Source organism: Oncorhynchus gorbuscha, linkage group LG12 (assembly GCF_021184085.1).
Source record: "Oncorhynchus gorbuscha isolate QuinsamMale2020 ecotype Even-year linkage group LG12, OgorEven_v1.0, whole genome shotgun sequence".
NCBI lineage: Eukaryota > Metazoa > Chordata > Actinopteri > Salmoniformes > Salmonidae > Oncorhynchus > Oncorhynchus gorbuscha.
Window position 1 is genome coordinate 82,299,836 of NC_060184.1, and position 21,252 is coordinate 82,321,087.

Consider the following 21,252-nt stretch of genomic DNA (forward strand, 5'->3'; position numbering starts at 1 on the left):
AATCCAAGACACATTCTAATGCCTCCGATGTCTAATCCAAGACACATTCTAATGCCTCCGATGTCTAATCCAAGACACATTCTAATGCCTCCGATGTCTAATCCAAGACACATTCTAATGCCTCCTATGTCTAATCCAAGACACATTCTAATGTACAGGAGTAAGGAAGAGACAAAGACACAATCAAATAGAGATGGGACAGTGTACAAGGCATAACTTCTTTATTGTTATACACAGAAAATACATCTCCAAAAGACTGCACAAATCAGTGAGGTTGACACCATACTTTGAGAAGTCTCACACAGTTCCTCATTATTTGGTAAAAACAGTCAAAACAAGGGTAATCTGCATTTCACGTCACCCCCCCCCCCAAATAATACATCATCTCCTACAACCCGTTTAAAAATAATGATTTTTTTGTGTCAAATGTTACCGTATGTGCATTACATTACCCATTACAGACATGTTATTATCCATTGTCAAAATACAGCTGTGCAAATTGTTAGAAAAAATACCAATTTATACCATTTTCTGGATTATACTCTGTAGAAATCTTTACAAATAGTATATATTCTCTATATATAAAGGTTTACAATATGCAAGGTTGGTTTAAAAAAAATAATATCCCAATTACTGCCTGTTTTAACTCCTGGTAGATCCCCTCTCTCACCCTGCTCTGTGAAAACAGAAGGGAGAACATGGATCCGAAGGCCTGTTAACTGCAGTACATCCAATGAGAAGGCCTGTTAACTGCAGTACATCCAATGAGAAGGCCTGTTAACTGCAGTACATCCAATGAGAAGGCCTGTTAACTGCAGTACATCCAATGAGAAGGCCTGTTAACTGCAGTACATCCAATGAGAAGGCCTGTTAACTGCAGTACATCCAATGAGAAGGCCTGTTAACTGCAGTACATCCAATGAGAAGGCCTGTTAACTGCAGTACATCCAATGAGAAGGCCTGTTAACTGCAGTACATCCAATGAGAAGGCCTGTTAACTGCAGTACATCCAATGAGAAGGCCTGTTAACTGCAGTACATCCAATGAGAAGGCCTGTTAACTGCAGTACATCCAATGAGAAGGCCTGTTAACTGCAGTACATCCAATGAGAAGGCCTGTTATTGTCAGGTAAGTATTTATCAAACTGCAGTACATTGCTGTGGTTCATACAAGAATGGGACAGACTCAACACAATGTAAAGTTGCCTTGTTTTATGGTTAGAAAAGGTTTAATCTTTTCTTTGCTTTAAATCGTCCTCTATTGTGGTGGATTGTACTTGACATGAACACTGTAGGACCAATCAGAATCCACAGACCAGTCAATGTGAAAAGAGGCTTGGAGTACTGCACTTCATATTGGCTTTTGTATCAAGTGTTTCATCAATAGGCCATGCAAACTAGTAGGATCCTAACAATTAAATTGCAAAAATAATAAATAATAATAATCACTTTAGATATATATAATAGTATATATAATATATATAAATATATATATATAAAAATATATATAATATATAATAGCCACTTTTCATTCCCTTTTTCACAAAGACCAGAATATTCCAAACAATAACATGTCTGATGAACGAATAAATAAATCATCTTTGAAATGGATAACAGCAAATGTTATTTATATTACATACTGCATTTGTTTGTTTGTTTTTTATTGTATTTTATTCACATAAAATCATGCTGTTCCTGCAACAGAGACTAACACTTACAGTATAGTGTCACGTTTAATAAATCCCCTCTTTTTGATTGCAACAGTTCACAACACAATTAAGACACATCCTTCATCTCCTAACGAGTCTCCCCCCCCTTCTTCCTCATATTCTCCTGAGGTAAACAAACAGTAGGACTGTTCAATATTGTTTTTAAAGGCATCACTCCTAACCACATAACCCATATTACCCCCTGAAATTAACCTGAATAAATTCTAAACCAACTTTCTTCTTAGAATCAATAATCAATTCTAGAATCAATTCTAGTTCTGAGAATCAATAGAATTAATTCTAGTTATAAGAATCAACAGAATCAATTATAGAATCAATTCTAGTGCTGAACATCAATCAATAGAATCATTTCTAGTTATAAGAATCAACAGAATCAATTATAGAATCAATTCTAGTGCTGAGAATCAATAGAATCATTTCTAGTTATAAAAACCAACAGAATCAATTCTAGAACCTATACTGGTACTGAGAATCAATCCAGGACGTTCACTCTCATCAGTCTCACTGACATGCAAGATGACTTTCGTCCCTTATCACAATAACAACAGGGTTTTATTGGACTAAACTCAGCCAACTGCTTTACTTCCTCTTTACAGCTAAGTGGTTTTAACATTGAAAGCAGAGGAGAAGAATCAAAGTAAATCCCATACACAATTGTCTGATATTAACAGTTAATCTTTTGAATCCAAAAAAATGACATCATTTGTAAGACTTTTCATCCTTCAGTCATATGGAGCTAAGGCTGGCTACAGTGTGTCTTCCTTCCTCAAATCCTACTGTTAATCTTCCTGCCCCAATCTATTCAGGTCATCTTTCCTGTTGTATGATAAAATAACAGAAGCAGATGTTTTAAACTAGTTAAAATCCTCAATAGACTAGACCCTCTGTTGTCAAAATATATAATCCCTCTTTAAAAAAATAAATCATATTGCACATTTAATAAAATTAGCATATCATTTTCTCATTATGAAGGAATAAAATCGTTACGATGTTCATTCATGATACCAAAATAAAAAGACTCTTGTCAAAGACGATCAGTAGTAGGTCACTTTTTTTTGTTAACTACACGTCTACGACTGCAGGTAACCAACAAAAACACCTGAAACGAAGGCCTAGACTCAATCAGGTGTTAACCGGCGAGAGCCGACGCCCACATAGCTGATGTTTTGGCCGTGTCAGGGGTGGAACTGCGTTGGAGCCGTCAAATCGGTGAACAGCTGCTCTTGATAATTGTCATGAAGCCACACCCATTTCCACTGATGTTAGAAGTTCAGAGGGAGAAAGTGTGGCTAGATAGAAATAATGACGCTCAAATTGAAAAATCATTAAACTAAATCATGAGGGTTTCTATCATCCTAACAGAGGTGTAGATTACATCTCATATTCCAGTGTTTGAACTTACAGACGAGGCTGCATGGGATTTCTGTTAATGCGACTCTGTGCAGCCAATGGCAATGTCCGCTTTAGGTATAATGCCGGGAGCCACTTGTGGATTTGACAGCTCTAATGCAGTTCCACCCCTGACCCCGTCAAAACAAACGCAGACGTTAGCAAAAGCGGATCTAATTCAAGCCCTAAAGCCATAACAAAAAACCACAATGTCATCAAAACATTACCATGTCCTGGGAGTGTGTCAAAGCCTAGAGGGAGCTGAGATTGATGGTAATTGGTTGGGAGCTGAGATTGATTGTATGGTTGGGAGCTGAGATTGATGGTTAACAGAGTAAGACTGATGGCTAATGTACAGTACATCTGCTTTCCTGCAGCAAGGGCTGGTTATAACCTCTGATCACTAGAACCTTATAACCCCAGAACACTAAATCCTTAGAACCTTAGAACATCAGAACACTAGAACCTTAGAGCACTAGAGACTCAGAGCACTAGAACCTCAGAGCACTAGAACCTTTGAGGACTAGATCCTTAGAGGACTAGATCCTTAGAGCACTAGAACCTTAGAACCTCGGAGCACTAGCACACTAGAACCTGAGAACACCAGCACCTTAGAACACCAGAACCTTAAAACCTCAGGACACTAGACCCTTAGGACACTAGAACCTTAGGACACTAGAACCTTAGGACACTAGAACTTTAGAGCACGAGAACTGTAGAGCACTAGATCCTTAGAACCTCAGAACTCAGAATGTGGGAACATTGGAACGTGCACCTCTCTGCAACAGTCCTCTGGCCTCGCTGTGCTCACTTCTCCCTATCAAAACGTCAGAGGGGCAGCTGTTAGCTTCTGTCAACTAAAAGCACTTCTCCACACTGGCCCAGTTAAAGTCAGTCCGTCCCTCTGTGTCCCTGGTAGGACAGACAGAAGGACAGACAGAAGGACAGGACAGAAGGACATGACAGAAGGACAGGACAGAAGGACATGACAGAAGGACAGGACAGAAGGACATGACAGAAGGACAGGACAGAAGGACAGACAGAAGGACAGGACAGAAGGACAGAAGGACAGACAGAAGGATAGACAGAAGGACAGGACAGAAGGACAGACAGAAGGACAGGACAGAAGAACAGACAGAAGGACAGGACAGAATCAGAGGACAGAAGTACAGACAGAAACAGGACAGAAGTACAGACAGATGGACAGACAGAAGGACAGGACAGAAGGACAGGACAGAAGGACAGACAGAAACAGGACAGAGGATAGACAGAAGGACAGACAGAAAAACAGACAGAAACAGGACAGAGGATAGACAGAAGGACAGACAGAAGGACAGACAGAAACAGGGAAGGACAGACAGAAACAGGACAGAAGTACAGACAGAAACAGGACAGAGGACAGACAGAAGGACAGACAGAAACAGGACAGAAGGACAGACAGAAACAGGACAGAGGATAGACAGAAGGACAGACAGAAGGACAGACAGAAACAGGACAGAGGACAGACAGAAGGACAGACAGAAACAGGGAAGAAGGACAGACAGAAACAGGACAGAAGTACAGACAGAAACAGGACAGAGGACAGACAGAAGGACAGACAGAAACAGGACAGAAGGACAGACAGAAACAGGACAGAAGGACAGACAGAAACAGGACAGAAGGAGTGTCCATGCACGAGCAGAGCATAGAGCTCACTGCTTGGGTCAGCAGACGTGTGTTTCAATTACTTAATTTTGTCCTGTGTGTGTGTGTGTGTGTGTGTGTGTGTGTGTGTGTGTGTGTGTGTGTGTGTGTGTGTGTGTGTGTGTGTGTGTGTGTGTGTGTGAGTGTGTGTGTGTGTGTGTGTGTGTGTGTGTGGTGTGTGGTGTGTGTGTGTGTGTGTGTGTGTGTGTGTGTGTGTGTGTGTGTGTGTGTGTGTGGTGTGTGTGTGGTGTGTGTGTGTGTGTGTGGTGTATGTGATGTGTGTGTGTGTGTGGTGTGTGTGTGTGGTGTGTGTGTGGTGTGTGTGTGTGTGTGTGTGGTGTGTGTGTGTGTGTTTACATTTTCTGTTGTAGTGTTTTTACTATCTCCCTCAAACATGTCAGTTTGTTCTTCCACAGGCTCCAGAGGAGAGTATTATGATCAGGCAGGGCTGTGGACGACCCAGGACAGGCTGCGGGTCCTTCTCTCCTGCCTCTCCTATGTCACACAGCTGTTTCCCAAGCTCCTGCGGCCTCACCCCGAGTCTGACTGCCGCCATTTAGAATTTTGACGGGCCGGCAACGCAACTGCACTGGTTGCCATGGCATCACTGAGGGGGTCAAACACAGTTGAGATGGGGTATCATTGATTAGTTATTAACTGATTGGACTGTAAAACACACAGAAGGTTATCATCAGGCTCTTTAGGGAAGTAACAAACACCTTGTATGGTCATTTAGATGTTTAGAAAAACTACCATTTTAAATGGAGGTTACCTGAGAAACAGGACCATCATGTCAGGAAGTGAACAAATATGATCGCTAGGCCGATATTCAACAGCATCACCATAGCAACCAGGATAGAGTTAGGAGCCTGCAAGACAACGTAAAGGAGAGTTAGGAGAGAGAGAACACTCAACTGACACATCCCAGAATTATGCAAATCATCTCTTTACAGTCGGGACTTTAACAGGAATAAGAAAAATAATTGTTAATTATGCAAATCATCTCTTTACAGTCGGGACTTTAACAGGAATAAGATAAATAATTGTTCACTCCCGATAGCTATACAAATAACAATAATTTCAATGCAGCCTTATGTCTAACTATCGCAACATAGTCAGTGATGGAGACAGGATGTTGTTTACTGAGGTAACTATGGGGGAGCTTGGTGATTAGGGGTAACTATAGGGTAGCTTGGTGATTAGGGGTAACTATAGGGTAGCTTGGTGATTAGGGGTAACTATAGGGTAGCTTGGTGATTATGGGGTAACTATAGGGTAGCTTGGTGATCAGCAAGGGGTAGCTTGGTGATTAGGTAGGGGTAGCTTGGTGATTAGGGGTAACTATAGGGTAGCTTGGTGATTAGGTAGGGGTAGCTTGGTGATTATGGGGTAACTATAGGGTAGCTTGGTGATCAGCAAGGGGTAGCTTGGTGATTAGGTAGGGGTAGCTTGGTGATTAGGGGTAACTATAGGGTAGCTTGGTGATTAGGTAGGGGTAGCTTGGTGATTAGGGGTAACTATAGGGTAGCTTGGTGATTAGGTAGGGGTAGCTTGGTGATTATGGGGTAACTATAGGGTAGCTTGGTGATCAGCAAGGGGTAGCTTGGTGATTAGGGGTAACTATGGGGTAGCTTGGTGATTATGGGGTAACTATAGGGTAGCTTGGTGATTAGGGGTAACTATAGGGTAGCTTGGTGATTAGGGGTAACTATAGGGTAGCTTGGTGATTATGGGGTAACTATACGGTAGCTTGGTGATCAGGGGTAACTATAGGGTAGCTTGGTGATTAGGGGTAACTATAGGGTAACTTGGTGATCAGCAAGGGGTAGCTTGGTGATTAGGTAGGGGTAGCTTGGTGATTAGGGGTAACTATAGGGTAGCTTGGTGATTAGGGGTAACTATAGGGTAGCTTGGTGATTAGGGGTAACTATAGGGTAGCTTGGTGATTAGGGGTAACTATAGGGTAGCTTGGTGATTAGGGGTAACTATAGGGTAGCTTGGTGATCAGGTAGGGGTAGCTTGGTGATTAGGGGTAACTATAGGGTAGCTTGGTGATTAGGTAGGGGTAACTATGGGGTAGCTTGGTGATCAGCAAGGGGTAGCTTGGTGATTAGGGGTAACTATAGGGTAGCTTGGTGATTAGGTAGGGGTAACTATGGGGTAGCTTGGTGATCAGCAACGGGTAGCTTGGTTATTAGGTAGGGGTAGCTTGGTGATCAGCAAGGGGTAGCTTGGTGATTAGGTAGGGGTAGCTTGGTGATTAGGGTTAACTATAGGGTAGCTTGGTGATTAGGGGTAACTATAGGGTAGCTTGGTGATTAGGTAAGGGTAACTATGGGGTAGCTTGGTGATTAGGTAGGGCTAACTATGGGGTAGCTTGGTGATCAGCAAGTGGTAGCTTGGTGATTAGGGTTAACTATAGGGTAGCTTGGTGATTAGGTAAGGGTAGCTATGGGGTAGCTTGGTGATTAGGTAGGGGTAGCTTGGTGATTAGGGTTAACTATAGGGTAGCTTGGTGATTAGGTAAGGGTAACTATGGGGTAGCTATGGGTTGGGCTAGGTAGGGGTAACTATAGGGTAGCTTGGTGATTAGGCAAGGGTAGCTATGGGGTAGCTCGGTGATTAGATTGGGGTAACTATGGGGTAGCTTGGTGATTAGGTAGGGGTAGCTATGGGGTAGCATGGTGATTAGGTAGGGGTAGCTATGGGGTAGCATGGTGATTAGGTAGGGGTAGCTATGGGGTAGCTTGGTGATTAGGTAGGGGTAGCTTGGTGACTAGGTAGGGGTAGCTATGGAGTAGCATGGTGATTAGGTAGGGGTAGCTATGGAGTAGCATGGTGATTAGGTAGGGGTAGCTATGGAGTAGCATGGTGATTAGGTAGGGGTAGCTATGGAGTAGCATGGTGATTAGGTAGGGGTAGCTATGGAGTAGCATGGTGATTAGGTAGGCGTAGCTATGGAGTAGCATGGTGATTAGGTAGGCGTAGCTATGGAGTAGCATGGTGATTAGGTAGGGGTAGCTATGGAGTAGCTTGGTGATTAGGTAGGGGTAACTATGGAGTAGCTTGGTGATTAGGTAGGGGTAGCTATGGGGTAGCTATTGCCTTTCCACCTTTCTCTCTCTCCTCTGCTGGGGCCGTATGTATCAAGCGTCTAAGATCAGGTCCCCCTCTCCATGTAATCTGATTCATTATGATCTAGGACCAGTCCTCTTCTCCTCTCCATGTAATCTGAGTCATTATGATCTAGGATCAGGTCCCCCTCTCCATGTAATCTGAGTCATTATGATCTAGGATCAGGTCCCCTCCTCTCCATGTAATCTGAGTCATTATGATCTAGGATCAGGTCTCCCTCTCCATGTAATCTGAGTCATTATGATCTAGGATCAGGTCTCCCTCTCCATGTAATCTGATTCATTATGATCTAGGATCAGGTCTCCCTCTCCATGTAATCTGATTCATTATGATCTAGGATCAGTCCCCCCCCTCCTCTCCATGTAATCTGAATCATTATGATCTAGGATCAGTCTCCCCCCTCCTCTCCATGTAATCTGAATCATTATGATCTAGGATCACCCCCCCCTCTCCATGTAATCTGATTCATTATGATCTAGGATCAGTCCCCCCCCCTCCTCTCCATGTAATCTGATTCATTATGATCTAGGATCAGTCCCCTCCTCTCCATGTAATCTGAATCATTATGATCTAGGATCAGTCCCCTCCTCTCCATGTAATCTGAATCATTATGATCTAGGATCAGTCCCCTCCTCTCCATGTAATTTGATTCATTATGATCTAAAAGGCTAAACTGATCTTAGATCAGCTCTCCCACTATGAGACGCTGTATACTTACATGCTCTTCCTCCTTCCCCTCAGCCATCTCCATACTGGCCTTCTTGGTCTCTGCCAGGCTCTTTGGTTTTAGCGAATCCTGCTTCCTGAGTTTGCACGGTTCGCTGGTGGGCGTCGGCTTGGGGGTTGGCGGGGCCATCCGTGCCAGGGTCAGTTGACTGGGCTCCTCGTCCTCCTCAGGCTCAGGTTCCGGGGGCAGGGGTCCCCTGGAGGGGGCTTTGACGTAGTAGCTATGGTACTGGGAGTGGAGTTGTCCCACTCCATTAACAGGACCCACCACCGTCTGCGGAGCAGCAGCCTGGGGAGTTGGTACGTTGGTGGGGCCGGGCTCCGGGGCCTTGGGGGGTTTGGCTGGAGCCTCCTCGCATCTAATCTGGGAAGAGGGAGCAGCAGCTCTTGAAGGCTCGGCAGCGATGGACACCCTCTCCTCTTTACTCAACTTTCTGCTCGACCGCTCCTCCTTGCTTATCTTAAGGCCCGGCTTCTCCTCTTTGCTGGCCTTGCGACTGTGTGATGATTCGTCCTTGCTTGCATTGCGACTGTGTGATGATTCGTCCTTGCTGGCCTTGCGACTGTGTGATGATTCGTCCTTGCTGGCCTTGCGACTGTGTGATGATTCGTCCTTGCTTGCATTGCGACTGTGTGATGATTCGTCCTTGCTGGCCTTGCGACTGTGTGATGATTCGTCCTTGCTGATCTTTCGGGAGGCGGAGGTGGAGACGCTGTTGCTGTGCGGTCTCTTCTTGCTGTAGGGCGATGGGGGAGGTGTGGGCCCGGGGGTCTGGGTGGTGCTGGTGGGGTTGTCCTCCTTCTTCTCTTCAGCAGGATCTACTGCCTCCATGAACGCCTGCTTGATATAGTCAGGACCTAAAGGGGAGACAGATAGAGACACAACTCATGTTGATTCAATTAACACACTCTTACATGCAATATGCAACCACCATGTGTATGAAATATTTGAGGGTGTCGTGGGGTGCAGTAACAGAGACCCCGTTACCATTAACACGTATGAACCTTTGATTTGATTTGATCAATCATTCATCTGGTGGTGGTGAAAACACCACACAGATACATAGCTATAGACACACACACACACACACACACACACACACACACACACACACACACACACACACACACACACACACACACACACACACACACACACACACACACACACACACACACACACACACACACACACACACACACAAACGCATAGCTGTCTGCTATCCACTGCTCCTGTCTAGATTAGTAGAACAGGGCTCAGCTATCTGCTATCCACTGCTCCTGTCTAGATTAGTAGAACAGAGCTCAGCTATCTGCTACCCACTGCTCCTGTCTAGATTAATAGAACAGGGCTCAGCTATCTGCTATCCACTGCTCCTGTCTAGATTAATAGAACAGAGCTCAGCTATCTGCTATCCACTGCTCCTGTCTAGATTAATAGAACAGAGCTCAGCTATCTGCTATCCACTGCTCCTGTCTAGATTAGTAGAACAGGGCTCAGCTATCTGCTATCCACTGCTCCTGTCTAGATTAGTAGAACAGAGCTCAGCTATCTGCTATCCACTGCTCCTGTCTAGATTAGTAGAACAGAGCTCAGCTATCTGCTATCCATTGCTCCTGTCTAGATTAATAGAACAGAGCTCAGCTATCTGCTATCCACTGCTCCTGTCTAGATTAGTAGAACAGAGTTCAGCTATCTGCTATCCACTGCTCCTGTCTAGATTAGTAGAACAGAGCTCAGCTATCTGCTATCCACTGCTCCTGCCTAGATTAGTAGAACAGAGCTCAGCTATCTGCTATCCACTGCTCCTGTCTAGATTAATAGAACAGAGCTCAGCTATCTGCTATCCACTGCTCCTGTCTAGATTAATAGAACAGAGCTCAGCTATCTGCTATCCACTGCTCCTGCCTAGATTAGTAGAACAGAGCTCAGCTATCTGCTATCCACTGCTCCTGTCTAGATTAATAGAACAGAGCTCAGCTATCTGCTATCCACTGCTCCTGTCTAGATTAATAGAACAGAGCTCAGCTATCTGCTACCACCCTAACTATCACCCTTAACTACCTTAACTACCACCATAACTATCACCCTTAACTACCTTAACCACCACCCTAACTACCACCCTTAACCACCACCTTAACCACCCCACCTTAACTACCACCCTAACTATCACCCTTAACCACCATCTTAACCACCCTTAACCACCATCTTAACTATCACCCTATAACCACCATCTTAACTAACTCACCAACTAACTAACTATCACCCTTAACCACCATCCTTAACCACCACCTTAACACCCCACCTTAACTACCAACCACCATCTTAACTATCACCCTTAACCACCATCCACCCCACCTTAACTACCACCCTAACACACCCTTAACCACCATCTTAACTACATCCACCATCTTAACCACCACCTTAACCACCACCACCTTAACTACCACCCACCCTAACCACCATCTTAACTACACCCTTAACCACCATCTTAACTATCACCATAACTATCACCCTTAACCACCACCTTAACTGCCACCCTTAACCACCATCTTAACTATCACCCTTAACCACCACCTTAACCACCCCACTACCACCCTAACTATCACTAACCACCCTTAACCACCATCTTAACTATCACCATAACTATCACCCTTAACCACCACCTCACCATAACTATCACCCACCATTTAACCACCATCTTAACTATACCACCACCCTTAACCAACCACCATCTATCACCATAACTATCACCATAACTATCACCCTTAACCACCACCTTAACCACACCCTTAACCACCACCTTAACTACCACCCTAACCACCACCCTTAACCACCATCCCTAACTATCACCCTTCTTAACTACCACCCTTAACCACCATCTTAACTATCACCATAACTACCACCCTTAACCACCATCTTAACTATCACCCTTAACCACCACCTTAACCACCCCACCATCTTAACTACTTCTTAACTATCACCATAACTATCACCCTTAACCACCACCTTAACCACCCCACCTTAACTACCACCATAACTATCACCCTTAACCACCATCTTAACTACCACCCTAACCACCATCTTAACTATCACCATAACTATCACCCTTAACCACCACCAACCACCCCACCTTAACTATCACCATAACTATCACCCTTAACCACCACCTTAACTACCACCATAACTAACCACCACACCCTTAACTACCACCCTAACCCTAACTATCACCCTTAACCACCACCTTAACTACCACCCTAACTATCACCCTTAACCACCAACCTTAACCATCTTAACTATCACCCTTAACCACCATCTTAACTATCACCCTTAACTACCACCATAACTATCACCCTTAACTACCACCTTAACTACCTACCACCATAACTATCACCCTTAACTACAATCCTGACTGGTTGCATCACTGCCTGGTATGGCAACAGCTCGGCCTCAGACCGTAAGACACTACAGAGGGTAGTGTGTACGACCCAGTACATCACCGGGGTCAAGCTTCCTGCCATCCTGACCTCTACACCAGGTGGTGTCAGAGGAAGGCCCTAACAACTGTCAAAGACTACAGCCACCCCAGTCATAGACTGTTCTCACTGCTACCACACGGCAAGCAGGACCGGAGAGCCAAGTCTAGTTCCAAGAGGCTTCTAAACAGCTTCTAACCCAAAGCCATAAGATTCCTGAACATCTAATCAAATGCTACCCTGACTATTCACATTGTCCCCCACCCCTTATCATAGTCCCTTTAGTAACTCTACCTACATGCACATATTACCTCAACTAACTGGTGCCCCCGCACACCGACTCTGTACCGGTACCCCTGTATATACAGTAGTCCCACTATTGTTATTTTACTGCAGTTGGTTAATTACTTGTTACTGACATTTCTTATTCGTATCCGTATTTTTTAAACTGCATTGTTGGTTAAGGGCTCGTAAGTAAGCATTTCACTGTAAGGTCTACCTGTTGTATTCAGCATTTCACTGTAAGGTCTACCTGTTGTATTCAGCATTTCACTGTAAGGTCTACCTGTTGTATTCAGCATTTCATGGTGAGGTCTACTACACCTGTTGTATTCAGCATTTCACTGTAAGGTCTACCTGTTGTATTCAGCATTTCACTGTAAGGTCTACTACACCTGTTGTATTCAGCATTTCACTGTGAGGTCTAGTACACCTGTTGTATTCAGCATTTCACTGTAAGGTCTACTACACCTGTTGTATTCAGCATTTCACTGTAAGGTCTACTACACCTGTTGTATTCAGCATTTCATGGTGAGGTCTACCTGTTGTATTCAGCATTTCATGGTGAGGTCTACCTGTTGTATTCAGCATTTCACTGTAAGGTCTACTACACCTGTTGTATTCAGCATTTCACTGTAAGGTCTACTACACCTGTTGTATTCAGCATTTCACTGTACGTTCTACTACAGCTGTTGTATTCAGCATTTCACTGTAAGGTCTACTACACCTGTTGTATTCAGCATTTCACTGTACTACACCTGTTGTATTCAACATTTCACTGTAAGGTCTACTACACCTGTTGTATTCAGCATTTCATGGTGAGGTCTACCTGTTGTATTCAGCATTTCACTGTAAGGTCTACTACACCTGTTGTATTCAGCATTTCACTGTAAGGTCTACTACACCTGTTGTATTCAGCATTTCATGGTGAGGTCTACTATACCTGTTGTATTCAGCATTTCACTGTAAGGTCTACTACACCTGTTGTATTCAGCATTTCATGGTGAGGTCTACCTGTTGTATTCAGCATTTCACTGTAAGGTCTACCTGTTGTTGTCACGCCTTGGTCATTGTATTTTGTGTTTTTGTTATATGTTTGGGTAGGCCAGGGTGTGACATGGGTTTATATGTTGTTTTCGTATTGGGGTTTGTATTATTTGGGATCGCGTATGATTAGGGGTGTGTCTAGTTAGGAGTGGCTGCCTGAGGCGATTCTCAATCAGAGTCAGGTGATTCTCGTTGTCTCGGATTGGGAACCGTATTTAGGTAGCCTGAGTTTCACATTGTATTTTGTGGGTGTTTGTTCCTGTCTCTGTGTTGTAGTCACCAGATAGGCTGTAATTAGTTTCACGTTCCGTTTGTTGTTTTCGTCTTTCAGTTATTTCATGTACCGCATTTCATTCATTAAAGTCATGAGTAACCAACACGCTGCATTTCGGTCCGACTCTCTTCCTTCAACAGACGAATGCCGTTACAGCTGTATTCGGCGCATGTGACTAATACAATTTGATTTGATTTGAACTACAACCCTTAACTAGCACCCTTAACTACAATACATAACTACAACCCTTAATTACCACCCTTAACTACCACCCAAGGTAGACAGGAGAGAGGAAAGAGGAAAGAGGAAATAGGAGAGGGAGGAGAGATGAGAGAGGAGAGGAGAGAAAGGAGAGAGAGGGGAGAGAGAGGAGAGGAAAGAGAGACAGAGATAGGAGAGAGAATAGATGAGAGAGAGAGAGGAGAGAGAAAGATAGAGGAGAGATTGAGGGGAGAGAGAGAGAGGAGAGAGAAAGATAGAGGAGAGATAAAGAGAGAGAGAGAGCATTGCGGTTACATCCCTAGTTTCATTTATCAGCTTGAATGAAAAAAGTCCAGACCCAGTGTTATGTACTGGTTATGTACTGGTAGAGAGCGTGGTACTGGTCAGGCACCATATTATGCAGAAATGTGCACGGTGTCTCCAGTTCAGGACGCATTGTGGCAGCTCTACATCAGATCTCCAGTGCGCTCCACAGTTCAGTATGTCCTGTGTCTCCTTCCCGCTCTGAGGTGCGTGTCACCAGCCCGGTACCCCCAGTGCCGGCACCACGCACCAGGTATCCAGTGCGCTGCCACAGTCCAGAGCTTCCGGCGACAGTTCCCAGTCCAGAGCAACGGTCCCCAGTCCGGGGCCTCCAGTAGCGGTCCCCAGTCGGTGGGGCCTCCAGCAACGTCCCCAGTCGCTGGGCCTCCAGCAACGGTCCCCAGTCGGCGGGGCCTCCAGCAACGGTCCCCAGTCGCTGGGGCCTCCAGCAACGGTCCCCAGTCGCTGGGGCCTCCAGCAACGGTCCCCAGTCGCTGGGGCCTCCAGCAACGGTCCCCAGTCGCTGGGGCCTCCAGCATCCCCAGTCGCTGGGGCCTCCAGCAACGGTCCCCAGGGGGGCCTCCAGCAACGGTCCCCAGTCGCAGGGGCCTCCAGCAACGCCCCACCGGGATCAGCGTAAAGAAGGGGGGCGGCGTCCAGATCCAGACCCCACCGAGGTTAGATGCCCCTATAGGTAGGTTTAGGTTTGCGGCCGGGAGTCTGCACCTTTGGGGGGGGGGGGGGGGGTACTGTCACGCCCTGACCTGAGATATCTCTGTTTTCTTTATATTTTGGTTAGGTCAGGGTGTGACGAGGGTGGGTACGCTAGTTTTGTATTGTCTAGGGTTTTGTAAGTCGAGGGGTTTTTGTATAACAATGCCAAGGGGTAACATATATAAATGGAACAGTACTGGACCCAGAATCGAACCTCGTAGAACGCCACGTGATGTGTATTTTCTCTGAGTTATGTTCACCAAGGGTGACAAAAAACTCTCGACCGGTTTAATAGGTCCTAAACCAATTTAGAACTGGCCCGGAGAGGCCAAGCCACCTCTCCAGTCTGTCCAGAAGGACATCATGGTCAGCAGTGTCGAATGCAGCACTTAAATCTAAGATTACAAGGACAGAGAGCTGTTTGGCATCTGCGTTGGCTCTGGGATCATTTACCACTTGAACTAAGGCTGTCTCTGTGCTGTGGTGGGCACCAAAACCAGAATGGAAAACAGTTGGCACATAAAACATATTGTAGCTGTTTGAACATCAATTTCTCCAGAATTTGCCTTAAGAATGGACGGCTGAAGATTAGGTGAACATCGCTAAGAACTGGAAGAATCTAGATGCCTTTCCTTCAGAAAGGGTTTCACCAGAGCAGTTTATAGTGCCGTGGGGAAATGCCTTTTGAAACAGGAAGTGATTAACAATAGAGTGTACTTCATCAGATGTGCAATTAAAAAACAGTTTTGTAGAAGGTGGTGGGGGATAGGATGGAGGAGGCAGGTAGAAGACAAAAGTTGTGATATCACTTTCCTGAGCATGTCTCTGTGTCAACCAGGGAAAATACATCCATAGTTCCTTTTGCGTGGTCGGCTAGGACTCATATCATCAAACTTCTCATCAGGTCTTGACTGATACCCAGCCTGACATTGCTTATCTTATCTCTGAAATAGGCAGAAAACACATCACATTTTGATGTGGAGGAAAGTCCACAGATTTTTGCAGGGTAGGATTTATCAAACGATCAATTATTCTGATTTAATAGTGATCTAGTTCGTAAAATGAGCCCGTCTGGCATTTCTAATGGCCTTATATATCTTATCTCGCAAACTCATCATATTTAGATGTTGGAATTGATGGGAAATGATGTAAATATATCACTAGCCACTTTAAACAATGCTACCTTATATAATGTTACTTACCCTACATTATTCATCTCATATGCATACGTATATACTGTACTCTATATCATCGATCATGTTATACATGTATAACTAGCCACTTTAACTATGCCACTTTGTTTACTTTGTCTACACACTCATCTCATATGTATATACTGTACTCGATACCATCCAGAACGCCGCAGCCCGTCTGGTGTTCAACCTTCCCAAGTTCTCTCACGTCACCCCGCTCCTCCGCTCTCTCCACTGGCTTCCAGTTGAAGCTCGCATCCGCTACAAGACCATGGTGCTTGCCTACGGAGCTGTGAGGGGAACGGCACCTCAGTACCTCCAGGCTCTGATCAGGCCCTACACCCAAACAAGGGCACTGCGTTCATCCACCTCTGGCCTGCTCGCCTCCCTACCACTGAGGAAGTACAGCTCCCGCTCAGCCCAGTCAAAACTGTTCGCTGCCCTGGCCCCCCAATGGTGGAACAAACTCCCTCACGACGCCAGGACAGCGGAGTCAATCACCACCTTCCGGAGACACCTGAAACCCCACCTCTTTAAGGAATACCTAGGATAGGATAAGTAATCCCTCTCACCCCACCCCCCCTAAGTTTTAGATGCACTATTGTTAAGTGACTGTCCCACTGGATGTCATAAGGTGAATGCACCAATTTGTAAGTCGCTCTGGATAAGAGCGTCTGCTAAATGACTTAAATGTAAATGTAAATGTACTGTATGCTGCTCTGTACCATCACTCATTCATATATCCTTATGTACATATTCTTTATCCCCTTACACTGTGTATAAGACAGTAGTTTTGGAATTGTTAGTTAGATTACTTGTTGGTTATCACTGCATTGTCGGAACTAGAAGCACAAGCATTTCGCTACACTCGCATTAACATCTGCTAAGTCGCTCTGGATAAGAGCGTCTGCTAAATGACTTAAATGTAAATGTAAATGCTAACCATGTGTATGTGACAAATAAAATTTGATTTGATTTTTGATTTGTATGATTTTAACATCGTGGCATTTCTACATGAGTTGATATGCTTTCCCAGCTAACACACTGACGCAAACAGGTCAAAGCGGAACGAAGGCGGGATCTGAATAGCAGAGTGGGCGTTCACTTCCTGATTCTGCTGTATTGTATTGGCCGATTCTGCTGTCAAATTTATTCTGTGCGTGACAATAGGCTGTTCCAGATTGCGCAGATTGAAAATGCGCCAGCCTGAATACACATGTTGTCAAATAACATTTTCAAAAGTATTTTTTTTTAAACATATAATTCATGAAGGCACTTTAAAATATTATCAACAATTAAATATCTACATATCAGCCTTCACTGGAATGACCCTTCAGCGTCTGTGTTAGCTGTGTGTGCTATGTGTGCTGTGTTAGCTGTGTGTGCTGTGTTAGCTGTGTGTGCTGTGTTAGCTGTGTGTCCTGTGTTAGCTGTGTGTCCTGTGTTAGCTGTGTGTCCTGTGTTAGCTGTGTGTGCTGTGTGTGCTGTGTTAGCTGTGTGTGCTGTGTGAGCTATGTGTCCTGTGTTAGCTGTGTGTCCTGTGTTAGCTGTGTGTGCTGTGTTAGCTGTGTGTGCTGTGTTAGCTGTGTGTGCTGTGTTAGCTGTGTGAGCTATGTGTCCTGTGTTAGCTGTGTGTGCTGTGTTAGCCGTGTGTGCTGTGTTAGCTGTGTGAGCTATGTGTCCTGTGTTAGCTGTGTGTGCTGTGTTAGCTGTGTGAGCTATGTGCCCTGTGTGTGCTGTGTTAGCTGTGTGAGCTGTGTGTGATGTGTTAGCTGTGTATGTTGTGTTAGCTTTCTGTGTTGTGTTAGCTGTGTTAGCTGTGTGTGCTATGTTAGCTGTGTGTGCTGTGTTAGCTGTGTGCGCTGTGTGAGCTGTGTGCGCTGTGTGAGCTATGTGTCCTGTGTGTGCTGTGTGAGCTATGTGTCCTGTGTTAGCTGTGTGTGCTGTGTTAGCTGTGTGTGCTGTGTTAGCTGTGTGTGCTGTGTTCGCTGTGTTCGCTGTGTTCGCTGTGTGTGCTGTGTGTACTGTGTGAGCTACGTGTGCTGTGTGAGCTGTGTTAGCTGTGTGTGCTGTGTGTGCTGTGTTAGCTGTGCGTGCTGTGTTAGCTGTGTGAGCTATGTGCCCTGTGTGTGCTGTGTGTGCTGTGTTAGCTGTGTGAGCTGTGTTAGCTGAGTGTGTTGTGTTAGCTTTGTGTGTTGTGTTAGCTGTGTCAGCTGTGTTAGCTGTGTGTGCTGTGTTAGCTGTGTGTGCTGTGTTAGCTGTGTGAGCTATGTGCCCTGTGTGTGCTGTGTTAGCTGTGTGAGCTGTGTGTGCTGTGTTAGCTGTGTGTGTTGTGTTAGCTGTGTGTGTTGTGTTAGCTTTGTGTGTTGTGTTAGCTGTGTTAGCTGTGTTTGCTGTGTGCGCTGTGTGAGCTGTGTGCGCTGTGTGTGCTGTGTGAGCTGTGTGTGCTGTGTGAGCTATGTGTCCTGTGTGTGCTGTGTTAGCTGTGTGAGCTATGTGTCCTGTGTTAGCTGTGTGTGCTGTGTAAGCTGTGTGTGCTGTGTTAGCTGTGTGTGCTGTGTGTACTGCGTGAGCTACGTGTGCTGTGTTAGCTGTGTGAGCTGTGTTAGTTGTGTTAGCTGTGTTAGTTGTGTGTGCTGTGTTAGCTGTGTTAGTTCTGTCAGCTGTGTTAGCTGTGTTAGTTGTGTAAGCTGTGTTAGCTGTGTTAGTTGAAAAAAAGCTTCCATCTCAAGGCCACCAGACTGTTAAACAGCCATCACTAGCACAGAGATGCTGTATTTACAATCCCCTGATCCAAACAGGTACTCATTTACCCAGCAGCTCTGAGCAAAAGCTCTTATCTGTAAAGGACAGTACATGGAGAAGGGTGTTATTTCTATCAGAATAAAGAAAGTAGATGTTGTTCCACTTGAAACCGACAGGTTGATCGACCTTATTGATTGTTTCTTCGCAACGTAAAAGTGGTGGAATTAAGAGGGACTTAAAGTCAAGCTACGAATACAGAGTATTACTATATTATAAACACACCACCACCACCACACCTTAATGTATTACTATACTATAAACACACCACCACCACCACCACCACCACCACCACCACCACCACCTTAATGTATTACTATACTATAAACACACCACCACCACCACCACCACCACCACCACCACCACCACCAATGTATTACCTTAAACACACCACCACCACCACACCTTAATGTATTACTATACTATAAACACACCACCACCACCACCACCACCACCACCACCACCTTAATGTATTACTATACTATAAACACACCACCACCACCACCACCACCTTAATGTATTACTATAATATAAACACACCACCACCCACCACCACCACCACCACCTTAATGTATTACTATACTATAAACACCACCACCACCACCTTAATGTATTACTATACTATAAACACACCACCACCACCACCACCACCACCACCACCACCTTAATGTATTACTATAATATAAACACACCACCACCACCACCACCACCACCACCACCACCACCCCCTTAATGTATTACTATACTATAAACACACCACCACCACCACCACCACCACCACCCCTTAATGTATTACTATACTATAAACACACCACCACCACCACCACCACCACCACCACCACCACCACCACCACCACCCCTTAATGTATTACTATACTATAAACACACCACCACCACCACCACCACCACCACCACCACCACCACCACCACCACCACCTTAATGTATTACTATACTATAAACACACCACCACCACCTTAATGTATTACTATACTATAAACACACCACCACCACCACCACCACCACCTTAATGTATTACTATACTATAAACACACCACCACCACCACCACCACCACCACCACCACCACCTTAATGTATTACTATAATATAAACACACCACCACCACCACCACCACCACCACCACCACCACCACCACCACCACCTTAATGTATTACTATAATATAAACACACCACCACCACCACCACCACCACCACCACCACCACCACCACCACCACCACCTTAATGTATTACTATACTATAAACACACCACCACCACCTTAATGTATTACTATACTATAAACACACGGCCCCCCCTGGTATCTAGTCAAAGAGCCCCCCTGGTATCTAGTCAAAGGGCCCTCCTGGTATCTCGTCAAAGCCCCCCCCTGATATCTAGTAAATGAGCCCCCCCTGGTATCCCCCCCCTGGTATCTAGTCAAAGGGCCCCCTGGTATCTAGTCAAAGGGCCCCCTGGTATCTAGTCAAAGGCCCCCCTGGTATCTAGTCAAAGGGCCCCCTGGTATCTAGTCAAAGAGCCCCCTGGTATCTAGTCAAAGAGCCCCCTGGTATCTAGTCAAAGAGCCCCCTGGTATCTAGTCAAAGGGCCCTCCTGGTATCTAGTCAAAGCCCCCCCTGATATCTAGTCAAAGAGCCCCCCTGGTATCCCCCTGGTATCTAGTCAAAGGGCCCCCCTGGTATCTAGTCAAAGGGCCCCCCTGGTATCTAGTCAAAGCCCCCCTGGTATCTAGTCAAAGGGCCCCCTGGTATCTAGTCAAAGAGCCCCCTGGTATCTAGTCAAAGAGCCCCCTGGTATCTAGTCAAAGAGCCCCCTGGTATCTAGTCAAAGAGCCCCCTGGTATCTAGTCAAAGAGCCCCCCTGGTATCTAGTCAAAGAGCCCCCTGGTATCTAGTCAAAGGGCCCCCCTGGTATCTAGTCAAAGGGCCCCCCCCTGGTATCTAGTCAAAGAGCCCCCCCTGGTATCTAGTCAAAGGCCCCCCCCCTGGTATCTAGTCAAAGAGCCCCCTGGTATCTAGTCAAAGAGCCCCCTGGTATCTAGTCAAAGAGCCCCCTGGTATCTAGTCAAAGAGCCCCCTGGTATCTAGTCAAAGAGCCCCCTGGTATCTAGTCAAAGAGCCCCCTGGTATCTAGTCAAAGAGCCCCCTGGTATCTAGTCAAAGAGCCCCCCTGGTATCTAGTCAAAGGGCCCCCTGGTATCTAGTCAAAGAGCCCCCTGGTATCTAGTCAAAGAGCCCCCCTGGTATCTAGTCAAAGAGCCCCCT

At 45.5% G+C, this 21,252-nt stretch overlaps 1 pseudogene; it reads right to left on the reverse strand.

Annotated features, from left to right (window-relative positions):
* Positions 1-204: 204 nt before the first annotated feature.
* Positions 205-21,252, reverse strand: part of LOC123991447 — a 100,393-nt pseudogene continuing 79,345 nt past the window's right edge.